The 15,164-nt window shown below is 34.8% G+C and overlaps 1 pseudogene; it reads right to left on the bottom strand.

Moving 5' to 3' along the window:
* Nucleotides 1–4,428: 4,428 nt before the first annotated feature.
* LOC134276225 (uncharacterized) lies at nt 4,429–7,366 on the bottom strand (annotated as a pseudogene).
* Nucleotides 7,367–15,164: the final 7,798 nt, after the last annotated feature.

A 15,164-nucleotide genomic window follows, 5' to 3' on the forward strand; every position in this document is an offset into this window, starting at 1 on the left:
GGGAGGGGGGGCTCTATAGATTATATAGTAAAAATACATGAATTTATTGAAAATCTTCTTCTCTGCTCTAGGTATTAGATAAACTAACTAAGTGCATAGTTATGATGAGCAAGCGTGCTTTTACCAAAATTGTGAATTTTATGGTCCCAGGGTGAGGGGTTCTGGTGTTAGGGCGGGGCTCTATAGATTATATAGTAAAAATACATGAATTCTTTCAAAATCTTCTTCTCTGCACCTAGGTATTAAATAAACTAACTAAGCACATAGTTTTGATGAGCAAGCGTGCTTTTACCAAAATTGTGAATTTTATGGTCCCAGGGTCAGGGGTTCTGGCTTTGGGGGAGGAGGGGGCTCTATTGATTATATAGTGAATATACATTAAATCTTTGAAAAGTTTCTTCTCTGTCTCTGGGTATGAAGCAGATTAACTACCTATATAGTTATGATGAGCAAGGGCCCTAATCTTGTAGAATTGTGAATTTCAAGGATCCAGGGTCAGGTATGGGGATGGGGCTCTACTTATATACTGAAAATGAATTAATTGTTTGAAATCTGCTCCTTTGTATTTATAAAACATTTATTTATTTTTTGATAGGCAATTTTAAGTGTGCCTTTTTAAAATTTGTGCAATGTGTGGACCTAAGGTCAGGGGTTTATTTCACAGTATTAGGGGCACTACTGATTATTGCTAAATATTACTGATTAGTTGGAATGCATTTTTGTTCCCCTACCATGCGTATGGGTATTCAGTACCCTTGCGAGGTTATCATGAATATTTCATGAATTTCAATGAATTTTCCATGAATTTTATTCACGAATTGTTCATGAAACGTTCATGAAGATCCTATGAACTTATTATTGGAAATACCAAGCTAAGCAACTGCTAAGTGTATTGTTATGATGATCAATGGTGCCTCTTTTAAAATTGTGAATGCCATATAGCATTTTGCCTAAAACATGAATCAAATTCAATTACTAGAAAGTTGTTGCAGAATGCTCAGATGACCTATAAGGCCCGTGAGCCTCTTGTTCTTTGACCAATACATCCAGAACCTATTTAATAAGCTACATTTAAAAGTGTTATTGCTCTCCATTTTTTCAAGAAAAAATTACTTTTACCCTCCTTTGGAATACAGGTGATGATACCTTGTTTCTGTGTTACCGAAAATTCACCCATACTGTATCCAAAATTTAAGAACCTAACCACTAAATGTCCAATTTTGTTCCAAAAAACTTTATAAAATTCTGTAGTAAAGCCATCGTTGCCAGGGCTTTTATTATTTGACATATTCCTTAGAACAGATGTTGCTTCGGTGTAAGAGAGTTCCCCTTCTATTGAAACTCTTGGAATATCATTAAACTTTTTAATGTCTGTGTCTGATAAAATTTCATTTAAATCATAGTCCCCGCTTTTATCATTAGCTTTGTAAAGATTCTTATAGAAACTTTCTATTTCTTTTAAAATTTCACTTTGATTTGTTATTTCTTCCTGAGTCTCTTCATCCATAATTAATTTAGGAATTATTTTATTTGTATAATGTCTGTTTTCTAAATTAAAAAAAAATAGTTTGTAGGTTTCTCTCCTTCATTTGTCAATTTAGCTCTTGATCTCACTAAGTTTCCCATTAATCTATGATTTCTTATATTCTCCAACTCTTTCTTTTTATCATTAATAGACATTATGTTTTGCTCATAGATGAGTTTGATATCAGAAAAAAATCTAACCTTGCTTGTTTAAATGGATGAGGCTTGCGCCATGTATATCTTTGTTTTTCTGGATGAATTTCTCTGAATACATCTGACAAATTTTGGCCAGAAATAACTTCTAATAGTCTTTTTCTTGCTTTAGGATTATTAGTATGAAGATAGTTATGATAGTCCTTATCTTGGTTTATAACTAAATTGAAGTCCCCTACGAGAATAACATGACCATTGTTCAACTTATCTATTGATTCTGAAACCATATTATAAAACCCAGGATCATCGTCATTTGGACCATAAATTGCAATAAGACTTGTACGTACATCCCCAAGGCTAATATCAAGTGCTAAAAAATTACGAGAGTTATCATTCACATTGTTGTGAACTTTATATTCAAAATTATTATTCAAAAACACTGTTACACCTCTGGAATTAGACGAGAAGGAATTAAAACATACATCATATCCCCATTCATTCCTTATTTCTTCCTCCATATCTGTAGTAAAATGAGTATCTTGTAAACATAGTACATTACACTTCAGTTGTGTGTGGTATTGTAAGCTTATTTTCTTTTTTTTTTTTAAATCATGAAGGCCCTGACAATTTGCAGATATTATCTTTACCTCTGACATAGGATTTTAAATTTGACAGGCGAAAAAAAAAACTGCAAAAATGTTACCTTGGTTTTTCCTTTTCTGTATGACGCAGCTCTCATATCGTGCTTAAATGCAATCAAGAAAGAGGAAAAAAAGGAAAAGAGAGAAAGAAAAGAGAAATGACAGAAGTGCATTGGGTTGAATTATAGAGATCTAAAGGTTCCTGGTCAATGTAATGGTGACATCAACAAACAAAATTATCTACATCGGAAATGCCAACCGAAAGCTGAAATTTAAAGGGCTAGAGCCATCTTATGCATTAAATGGTCCTGTACGTATACCAATTAGTTAACTACGAGGGTTGTCCCAAAAAGTCGTAGACAATGATTATAATTTTTTAATCATGCAACCAATACTTACCAAACTTTGCAAAGACATAATATAGTCAATGTTCTTTAAAATTGTGAATTTTTAAATACATATCTTTCATAGTAATAATATTAGGACGATTTGTATGAAGGACGATAAGGCCTGTCGGCGCACGGACAAAATTCAGAATAATTTACGCATATAATTGTTACATTTGCTTTTATTTCTTTAGTACTATATGATACATTGAACTCAAACTTACATCACCGAAACCAGAATAAAAATCTTAATATTATGTCAAAATTTCATATAAATATCATTAGAAACAGACGATTGGTATCATAATTTTCATAGTATCGTTGAAATTTAGTTTGATGAAAATGACGTCGTCAAATGCGTAGTCGGCGCACGGAAATGTAATAAATTGTATTGGATATGGTTAATATACATCGGAAACGGGAAAAAAGAGTACAGAAGTGACATTTCACACCAGATTTTAATAAAGAAGTTATTTTAAAATTGCACGATATTCAATGAGAGTTTTTCTTCTGTAACAAAAATAGTTAATTACGGCATGTAAGAAGTAGAATACTGTTTGATAAACGCAGACAATTTGGAAAAATTTGGACCGCGAACGACGTCAAACAATTTGTATTCTCTGCTGGCTGCAATGTAAGGTGATCTTTCGACTAAATTTCACCTGAAATTTGAATCTACCTAAAAAAAAAACAAGTAAAAAAACAAACGGACAGTAGTGAGTTTAAATATGCCCGTTAATCAAGAGCGGTCTATCACTTAAAAAAATCATTGAATGTTAATACCCGCGAGTGAAGCAAACAAGGAGATCATGACGTTATAAGAGACGTAATTTACGCTTGCTTTTGTGCGCCGATGTACACTTATATTCTTTCTTTATTTTTTCATAATTTTCTTATAAGATGTGATATCATCAAGAAACTTGAAGTGAATTATCATAAAATCTTACTCTTTGCTATGACAAGGAAAGAAATTTAATGAAGCAAAGAGAAACAAAACTGTTTTACCTGTCTACGACTTTTTGGGACAACCCTCGTATAACCCTCTTTCTATTTTCCTATATTAAAATAAAGTAGACACTTGGTGCTTTCATGTTCTATAATGAAATTTCGTTTAGAGAATCTAAATATTTGAAAACAGGCTTTGAGAAATTGCAATGTTCTTAAAATTTGCAAAACATATGCGTATTTGACTACCCTCTGCAAATAATTAAAATATGAGCACAGCCCACGATCCAAAAAATAAAACATGCTTTTTGATCTTCAGATATAGGCCTTTCATTATGCATTGGCATATTTTGGATCTGAAGTTGTGCTCTATATTAATTATTGAAAAAACGCTTCAACTTTAGGTCATTTTCAAAGGAATTTACTGGATTTGAGAAAAATGACGCAGTTTATGACGTCATAATGCATTGACTAGATGTAAAATTACATCACAATTAATAGATACGTGGTCACCAACAGTCCTAGTGATAAATACTGCATTTGCAACCTAAACTGAGCAGTTTTGAATTTTCAGAAATTCGTAGGGCCAAATAAGGCCCAACATGGCTCTTTCGAATTCCGGTAATGCACAGAAATGAACTTCAGAACCGTACAGTGGCATTCTTATTTCCGCAATAGTCAATAAAAAAAATTGAACCAAAGAAAACAGAATAGTTGTGTTACGAATCAGAGTAAGTCCATATTCACACTTTAGTTTACTCACACAGTTTTTATCGTTCCTATAGTAGATTTGCAACATCGTTCAGGAGGTTCTCCATGATGGTAAAACGCTCGGGTCCAATATGCTCTCTCATCCATCTCGTCGCAACAAAAGCGGCATTGATAATTTGATTGTCTTGCATAAATTTAAGGAGACGTCGCCCCGCTTCGTGTTCACCATCATCATGGTAGTTTTCAGTTACTTTTTCGTTTTCACGGAATCTGTAAAGTAAGATTCTGCTGTCAACACTGGCGACATAGGTGTCAATGCAGGCCTTCTTGTAGAAGTTTTGGACACTTTCCGCCGAGTCTACCTCAGATCCAATGGCAAAAAAATTCGGATCCATTTTTTGTACAGGATGTACACTTTTTGTAGCAACGTCATCCAATTTCTGTGTTTCAGGCAATTTCATTTGTAAAACATCTGCATTGGTGAGCAGCGAAACTTTCTCGCTATATTTTTCGCTTTTTGGAAAAGTGAGGCTGTTTTTTGACATTTAAACAGTAATGTTCTGTTTTTTGATTTGTCAAAAAGTTTATTTCTGGCAGAAATGATGGACAGAGGTTGTTTAGGGGTGATGTAAAACAGCAAGGTAACCCTCGCTATTTTTTTTTTTAATTTTCTGGGCGCTGAGAATTTCATCTTTTTTTCTTACCGTCAACCAGCTTGGCCGTAATAGACACTGGCCGATCAGAGTGCTGGGGACGAACTTCGTTTCTGTGAATTCTAACGAATTTAACGTCTGCCCCTAGTGTTTGCTTAATAATTTCAGGCATAGTAGAAGCAAGGTCTTCATTATGGGAATATGGATAGTTATGTGTGAAAATATTGTCACGCATAGACCTAGCTCGCAAATCAGTGATTTCATTATCCATCACAGACATTTTTCTGTCAATCCTAATATTAACCACTGATCGCAGCAGCTCTACCTCCCTACGCAAGTAGGCGTTTTCCTACCTCAGTGTAGAAATTTCATCATAATTACATTCTGCTTGTTCGCAGACATACTTAAGTTGAGCATTTAGGCTGTGTTCTTCAGTATCATGATCGTCAGTTTTGTTCTTATTCACAAACCGTGATATATCTACACTGCCCTTTTCACTATTTAACGAGACCAACTCGGGAAGGCCTTCGCTTTGTTGTGAGCTCGTATTGACTGCGTGGCCTGTCCCCTTAAGTGAACTCTTATCAGACACTTTCTTTGTATTATTTGATCTCCCTCTTCTTTGCACTTTCGGGGTATAAAATTCACAGAAAATATTACAAAATGTATCACGACACTCACTAACATATGCTATCCAAAATTCAGGTAAACGGAATCAAAATCCCAACAAATTAGCACCAAAAACAGACCAAAACACCGGACAGAATTTTTAAGCGTCCATCTCGGTTGGTGTCACATGATCTCTTTTGATGTAACACTCAATCAACAGATACATGTAATATAAAACTGACAAAGAAAACTACTCTATTGACAATGTTTTAGTTAATTTTCAACAAGCGATTCTTGTCCTGCTCTTTTTGGAAGGGATGGAAAGTCATTCTTCGGTCAAGCTGCAGTAGTTGAATCATCATCAGCACGAATGGTCTGAACCTCACATTCATATATATGTTGCACTCTGTACTTTCTGAATTTATCTGTAAATATAAAATTTAACAAATACAATATCATCTGCAGTCAACATCAAAATATATTTCTCATGGTGTCTATATCCTATATATAGAATTTCGGTGAACATGTATATGTAACAGGAAAAAAGAAAATGTATGGATGGACCGGGAATCAAACCCGAGACCCTGCATCACTAGTCAGATGTGCTATACCGACTGAGCTACCCTGTATGATATCCACGACCCAAAGCATTACATACATGTTATTGTATATATATAACTTGCAGAAGTTTACACCTCATACATGTAAAATGCCAATTTCCTACACTTATTAAATTTGGCAATGCAAAATTAAATGATGACTTAACCATTATCACTATTATGCTGACAGCAAGATCCTTGTCTGCTTTCCAGCATCAAAAATGTATTTCAACTGGTCCTGTTTAACATTCTTAATCTCTAGCTATCTAACAAGACTCCTTGGCCTGGTTCCACAATAAACGGAGGCCAACATTTCTATTTCCTCAAAGTGGCGAAACCAAATAGGTGAAGTGTTACAGGTACAGGTGCTGAAAAAATTTACTACATGGGTTGGATTGTCCTATACCAGAAACTACCATCTTGATGGCTGAAAACAAATAGATTAAATAAATATACATGTCTACCAGCAAAATCAAAATTCTATTTAATTATATAGTTGATTGGCAAATCACTTTTTAACAAGAAAATCTTGCACTAAAGTGCCGCACTACCTTACCAATATTCTAACTATATTACAGCAGCAGTAATTAAAGATTTGTGAATTTCATCAGACCAGCAAAGAACATGCCAACAGTTTCAATGTTTACCACAATGACACAGTTTTTCCCAGAGAAGAAAAACAAAAATAATCAGTCCCCAGTGTACAATATCTTGAAAATAAAAATGAATTATCTGTCCGTCATTTCAAATAAATAATCTAAATGTATTGATACAATAAAGTACCTAGTCACCATTGCTTTCAAAGTTGGAAAAGATACAAACGATTGCCTTTATCACTGTGACTGAAAGCATATAGACTGGTTTGTCAAGTTCCTCATCTCAACAAGTTTTTGTCCCTCGTTCGATTTGATGTCATTTTATGATTAACACCAGCTGCGTCGTCTGCTTTGGAATAGGGGTGCAGTCGTTTGCGATGTACTGAAATTTTATTTTGTAAAAAAGTATTAGTGTTGTCCTGTTTCTTAAAATTTTATTATTCTCTCATTCGCTCTAATTTACTTGATCTACCATTACAACGGAGCCTTTCTATAACTTTTCCAGTGTACTTTTCTCGGAGCACGTTGTTTACAACTGATGGCCGCCATATTGAACTATGCGCATTTCCGGAATAAGCGAACCGAAAAATTTATAGTTTAGAGTTCACATGCAATGTCATGTGATCGCATCCGTAGCTACGTTAAGTAAAAGAAGATTATAAAAGTTTCCACTTATCACTCGCAGCTTCAACGATAATGACTCAGCAGCAAAAATAACAACAACCAATCAATGTGTCCAAATTTCAGAAAAAAAAAGAGCGGGATAATTTTTAAAATATTTAGCACGTATTTCCACTAAACAACTTTTTCTCTGCCAGATTTACAAAAAAAAAAAAATACTGTGTACATGTTTTCAATTTTTTCTTATTTTCAATTCAATAAAATAAAATTAAATTGAAAATTGAATATGGCACAACACCACCTATTTTGTCCATTGACTAACTATGAAATATAAGAAATATGACTCGTTATTACCGTCTTCCTTGGAAGATTGTATTATATACATGTAGTTGAAGTTTTTACAGTCTACGGACTATGCACTTCTTCTCTTTTGTGATTGGTAGAAATTTCATGATGAGAAAATTTTCAATTATTTCATTAGTTGAAATGCTGTTCAAGGCAAGGGAGATAACTTACTGATGATCTAATTTTCGAATTAACAATTTTGCAAGATTTTCAATCTTATAAAAAATAACAAAACGAACAAGAAATCAGCAGTAATTAATTCTTAATAACATGATATTTTTCTATAGAAATAACTAAAAAGGTCTCTTTAATTTCATTGTAAATAAATTTAATTTTTATTGATTGCAAGCTTTACAATTTGTTATTATTCTTTTCCCCTTTCTTGTTTGAAGAAGGTAATGGAATCAGCCGAAGGTTTGCCGAAAGCGCTCGGCCAGTCAAAGTTTACGGAGATGACCGAGCGACAACCGTGGTAGGGCTAATGCCAATAAAAAGCTAAGCTAAATAAATGTAGAAATACAAAATCAAGAAATTCAAAAGAATTATACGGCCTGATAGGCGTAGATCAGTTTACTGTTTAAGATTGTTGATAAAGACGATAAGTTTTTTTAAAAAGCTCTACTTGTCATGTATTTTACTACATGCAAAGTAATTGAACTAAAAAATCCGTAGTATTATAAAAAAAAAAAACAACAAACAAAAATCGATGAATGTGTCCAAGTTTCAAAGAAAACGTGGCACCATTCTGAAATATTGTCCAGAATTTCTTCTGAACAGCTCTTCTTTGTAAAATGTTCATGTGTAGGATTTATAATGTAAAAAAAAACAAAATTCGTCTAAAATCGTTAATTTCAATATGCTAAAAAAAAGATTGACACTGTTAGTATTAGTTATAGTCACAAAAGGGTCCAGTCTTGCATTCCAACATTTTTCAATTAAAGAATACAGCGTATACATGTATCACCTATTTTAAAAGGTCCAAAATAAAGGGATTCCTGATCCGTCAACTGGAGTCAGAAAAATATAAATATTATGGATTATGTAGAAAATTACGCCAGGAGATGACATGATGTTGACACTTTGTCAGAATGGAATAAATATATTGGATCCATGTTACAATCCTGTGTAAAAAGAATCAGGGGTAATATCAATATAAAAACTATCAATCCTTCTGTTTTATATAATTCAGAAGCAAAAAAAAAAAACCGATAGATACATGAAGGATATGGAGATAACGAACAGTATTCAATTTCAAAGCCCATAAAAATAAGAGCAGAGCAAACATGGACCCCCGAAACATCAGAGGAGGGATCAGGTGCCATGGAGGAGAGAGCATCCCCTGCTAACCGGTCACACCCGCCGTGTGCTCCTTGTCATGATCAGGAAAGAACGGAAAAAATCAATCGTCAATTCAGTCTACAAATAATGGACTAACAATAGGTATGTAAATTGTCAGTCAGCATTTGACTCAATTATAAATTGTATTTTCTGATAACTACATTGTATCGACCATAGAACTTACGAAATGATGACTTTAAATGAGACTGCTGATATTCTTGTTTTATTAGCTTGCTTGTCATGTAACATGAGAGTACGTACTGGTCCCTGCGCACTAAAAACATTGTCTTCACTTGTAGGGCTTATTATATAAATTGTATTTTAAAAGATTTGGAATTATATTCTACAAGTGCTCTGGTCAATCTCTGCCTCTCCTACCACGGTAAGACATGGAACAAAATTACCTTTACAAAGCACAGCTATACAGTATTTCAGACTTTCACATTGAAGGACACTTATTGATTACAATAAAAAATTTTAAGTAAACTTAAATTTGTTTATTTTAATGCAATAAGTATTTTGATACCCCGGTTACCCATCAACTGGTTAATTTCTTTCCATAATCCTTTCAAAGCTAGAACACTTTATCTTATCCTCCTTCAATGAGTAAAAAGTCTGTAAAACAGTTTGTCGTGTGTTGCCACCTTTGTGACGTTTAATAATTTGTTTGAAATTCTCAAAAGTATTATTAATAATGACAGATAATTTTTGGCAGACACAAGATATCAAGATGAGAAATAAAACCAATTTTGTAAAGGGAGATAATCCAAATTTACAGTAATTACCACTTAGATTTAACAGAAAAATCATGAAAATGGGTCTGAAAACGCCACTGACTTGACCGAATTAGGGAAAGTTCAGACCCATAAAGGAAAAATAAATGGCAACACACCTCAAACATAAATCATACCAAAAGTGAGTAAAATTTACAAACATGGGAATAAACATATGTCCCGTAATGCAATAAAACCACAATTTGAATTCACAAGTGTCTTATGATGGATAAAAATATGCCCCCATCACAACCAAATGAGTTTACTATTCCAAGTGTATTATGTCTGTGGGTCCCAAGTATTAACGAATCACTATGTAGAATTTCCGATAAGGGATAAACATATGCCCTTATAGTCGCAAATCATCATCTTATTCGCTGTTTTTTACTAAGTTCACATGTATGTGGTATTCATTTAAGGACTGTCTCGAGCAATGTTTTAGATGAGGGATAGACATATGCCCCAATATTGGAAAATATTTCACACTGTAAGCTTCCGCACCATTTTAAATGTTTATATGCACTCGATCTTGTCACCTACCAGCCTAAGTATTAACAAATGACTTAGGCACTATTGTTCTGGATGAGGGATAAACATATGCCCCAATACGTTAATACTCCTGAAAATCACTTCAAAGTCGTGATCCTACACAAATAACAAAACAAATGTGCTCCGAGGATCCACTTCCACTCAAGCATATATCAACATGGTGTCACATGTCTTATGTAATATCTAAATGCATCCGATTTCCATCTACCCAGGAATCTAATCTGACTATCGCTCATCCCTCGTGATGCACAGTAAGAGGCCATTCCGATTCGAAAGGAATGTCCTTTGAACCTATTGACATCCAAATTACAAAACATGAGGCTTTGGTTTAATATGTTTGAAAATTCTTGCCTTGTGACTGCAGTGTTTTGGGGGTAGCAGAAAAGGGGCCCATCGGTCCTCCCTCTCATCTTAATGTAGTGTTCTAATGCCCCCACTGGACAATATTTTAAAGAGTTGCAAGAATTAATTGTAAGAGTAAAAACTTTACCATCAGAATGTTTATAATTTTGAAAGTGAATCAAAACTTTACTTTTTTGAAAAGTAATCTGTGAAACTTGTAAAACCTTATTAGCAGTGCCAACTGATGTTATCTCTCCTATTCTGAGGAAGCCGTGAAAAGCCAATAAAAACATTGTTTGAAATAATGCCCTTTTATATATGTTCGATATTGTATGTTCTAAAGAATCACAAATTTTATGCAGAACTATTATGGTTATTGGTAAACGAATATCAATTGAAGGTCTTGCTTTGCGACAGGAACTTAATAGTTTCTGAATGAGAAAGCATGATGTATTGTCAGGCAAATTATTAATTTTATGTATATATGCTATTGATGAAATAAATGACATGATATAGGAGGCTGCATAACCTTCAGCAAATAAATAAGAGATAAACAAAGCCAAAGTTTCCTGCGACAACGGAAGATCATAACTCATATCAAATTTGTTTGCAAAATTTCTATAAATAGACCATGCCCGTTTATATGCCTGAGTGGAAGCTGCATGGTGCCAATGTTGAAGTCAACAGGTTCCTCAAGACTGGTTCTAAGGAGGTAATGTTGGCAGATTGGGAATCACCGTTGGTTCTTTGTCCATCCAAGGAGCAAGTTGATGGAACTGCTGCACCTTCAAACGACACAAGCAATCATATAGAATATTTTCCTTGGTACCCAGATGCCTAGCTTGAAACAAAATGTTAGACTGCAAACAAATTAGCACTAACTCTCTTACCAAATACATTATACTTTATCCTTAGACGATTGCTTGTTAATGATATGCACAAGGGCATAATTGTCTGTGTAAAAGTAAATGCATTTGTTTTTAAAAATATGACTCCAAACTTTAAGAGCTAACACTATTGGGTAAAATTCCAAGAGAGTAATATTACATTTTTTCCAATTATCATTCCAAGTCCCATAGAACCAGTGCCCACCTAACACTGCCCCGTATCCTAAAGATCCTGAAGCGTCTGTATACAGTTTAATTCATTGGAATCAACCCACCTTTCTGATAAGAAAACCAACCTACCATTAAATTTTTCTAAGAAGGCTAACCAAGTACATAAATCTGCTTTTACTTCTTTGTTTAGTCTAATGCGATAATATGCTTTTGTAATGCCAATAGTAGTGTTGATAAGTCGCCTTAAGAACGCTCTACCTGGCAAGACTACATTACACGCAAAATTAAGAAGACCAATCACTGACTGCATGTCCTTCAAAGTAATCTTTCTGCTTGGTAAAAGCTGTTCAATTGTATCTCTATATTTTTTAACTTTATCAATAGGTAACCTTGCCTCCATCATCTCGGTGTCTAATTCATATCCCAGAAAAGTCATTACCTTGTTAGGACCAAATGTCTTATCCTTAGCCATAGGTACACCTATGTCGGCGCAAACTGTTAAAAATGCCACAAGTTTTTTGTGGTACTCTGTCACAGATTTGTCAACAATTAGAAAATCATCTAATACATGAGTCATAAATTTAATTCCTAATTTTTCTTGTGCAATCCACTGATGTACTGTACTAAACCTTTCAAATATACGACAGGAAGAACTGCAACCCATCTGAAGACATGTGTCAAAATACCAATGACCTTGCCAAGTGAAACCAAAATATTCAAACTGTGATGCATGTAAGTTGATAATTCAAAATGCATTAGAAATATCTGTTTTGCAACAATATGATCCTTTCCCACACTGCTTTATGTTTTGAATAGCATCCTCTACAGAAGAGTATTGAACAAATGACTCTTCCTCGGGTATGCCATCATTGACAGACTCACCTTCCGGATATGACAAATGATGGATCATACGGTACTCACCCTCTGTTTTCTTACTAATTAGACCTAAAGGGGAACAATTTCAAATTGGCAGTGGTTTCTCTTTGAAAGGACCCATAATTCTACCCAAATTTATCTCCTTTTTTAACTTTTTGCTAATAACTTCTGGTAAGATCAGTCGATTTTAAATTTTTTGAAAGAGTATTTCTACTTTCCCCTGTGTAACCAATGTGGAACCCATATCGATAACCATTAACTAAAAATTCTGTTTCTACCTTGTCATACCCCACCAACCAGTACTCTAATCTACTGGGATTTACTGGAGTTGGACCCTTTTGTGGGATAGGTTGGCTTTGAGAATTTAGCATTACCTGTGTTGGTTGATGTGCCATTTCCTTGAAATGGTTTTTGGGTTCTTGATTTGTCCAAGAAACGAAATGGCCGTTGAATAGGTTTTTTACATATGTAGATTGGATGGAAGCCACCACAGTTATAACATCTGTGCTGGAATTTGCATGATGAACCAAGCCTACAATACCTTCCAGCTTTGTGATAGGCAAAGCATGACCCCTGAGGGACTTCCTCATACGTACCAAATGACGAACGGTCTGGTGTTATTTTGCTTGACTTCTTTTCTGATTGTTTGAGGCGAGCATTAACATATATCTCCATATGGACATCACCCCATTCTACCTCACCTTGTTTTATGAGTTCCCTGAACTCCTTATCATATTTTCTCCAGTCCCCCTTTTCCTCTGCAATTTGCCTTACTGATTCCATGTGTTTTGCAAACTTTGGCTGTGCAAGTGTATCTTTAATGCAATATATTGTCACATACCTATTCCACGCAGTTACCCAGTCATGCAGGGATAACGAACCATCCCTAACTTCGTCGTCATCTGTGGATCGCATATTGTGGATTACCACCTTACCTGTCTGATCCTGTTCCTCTACCTTGATAGAATACTTACGTTTCCCCTTTTTATATTTTTAACAACAGAGCCATATCAACATATTGTTTTGACCAAATTTTAGATTTTATTTTATCAGAAACAGTTGCCTCTATCGGTACTGATGAGCTTACAAAACCTGATTTCTTACCGACATTTGCTGCAGGTGGAAGTTCAGTACCTACAATCTGTGAACTGTGTTCGATTACAGCGCCTGATACCAATCCTGAGATACTTGCATCCACTGACTTATTTGTTATTTGACAAACTGACTCAGAAGGACATGCTATTAAGCTATTGCTTGATGTAGTGGAAGCATTATTTCCCCTTTCTCACCCCATATTATGAACAGAGATACTCCCCTGATGTTGCAGTAATGGTTTTATCTCTGCTAACACCTTCTCCGTGACTGCCTTTGTTATGGTTTGGGTTAATGCAGCCAAGGTTTCAGGAGGAACATCAAGGGGTTGAGTACTTGTATCGACAGCCACAGCATCATTGGTAGTGCACTCCCCAGTTCCGCTATGTGCACGACGTGGTCTTCTCACCTGACTTGTTTTGGACTGTTGGGCTTTATTACTTTTGCCTGGCACAATGCTTATAAATATATACCTATATAAATTTAAAATTAAGGGAGAAGTATGTATCCCTTATATTATGTTATGTATAAATATAAACTGTAAAAGGCTTCGGCCTTAATTGACAATGAACAAGAACTGTAAGACCTCACTGTAGCCAGTGTAGGCCCCAACTGTAAGAGTCAGTTAGCCTACATGACAACGTATTTGAGCATATTGATATTTAACATTACATTATATAACCACTTTCATCGCTCAGTACAAGGTGTAAATCTAATACAACAAACTAGAAAGTGATGAACCTTTTCTTACAATTAATTTTTCACTTCATTGATTCTGCCGCTTTTCGATAAAACACCCTGCATCACCTACAGTTGTTGACAAAAATTTTCCGGAAATAGAGTAAATAGTAGAACCAAAAGTGTTTTGGAACAGGTCTGTATTTCCCGAATTGCCGTAAGCCAATAAAAGCACCCATTGTGCGACTGCAAAAGCTATTAGTCAACATCACTAAGCCGATGCTGATCAGTAAGAACTATCCGCCACATAAAACGAAAAGTTGACATAAGTTATAAATCACCACCTTTGAAGCCGACAACCTTCGCACCGTGTCAAATTCCCAAGAAGGCTGCATGTAGTGCCTTTCCCACAGATAACAACCTGTTCGGCTGTTGTTAATTGTTTTCATCACTACTACAAACGAGGTACTTGAAGGGCTTGTAATGTATCTAAGCGCAGTTGCAGAACAATAAAACCTTAATAAATGAATAATGAAAAACAACTATTTGTACAAGACTCAATATCATATAAAGGGGATAGCAAATGCAAACAGTAAAGTTGTACCTTTTTTTTTTTAATTCTTCCATAATCCGGACCATTGAATCGAACATGATTAGGTAAATCAACTTGAAGTG

The sequence above is a fragment of the Saccostrea cucullata genome, unplaced genomic scaffold (genome assembly GCF_032062105.1).
Source record: "Saccostrea cucullata isolate Sc308-1 unplaced genomic scaffold, CSIRO_AGI_Scuc_v1 ctg1067, whole genome shotgun sequence".
NCBI lineage: Eukaryota > Metazoa > Mollusca > Bivalvia > Ostreida > Ostreidae > Saccostrea > Saccostrea cuccullata.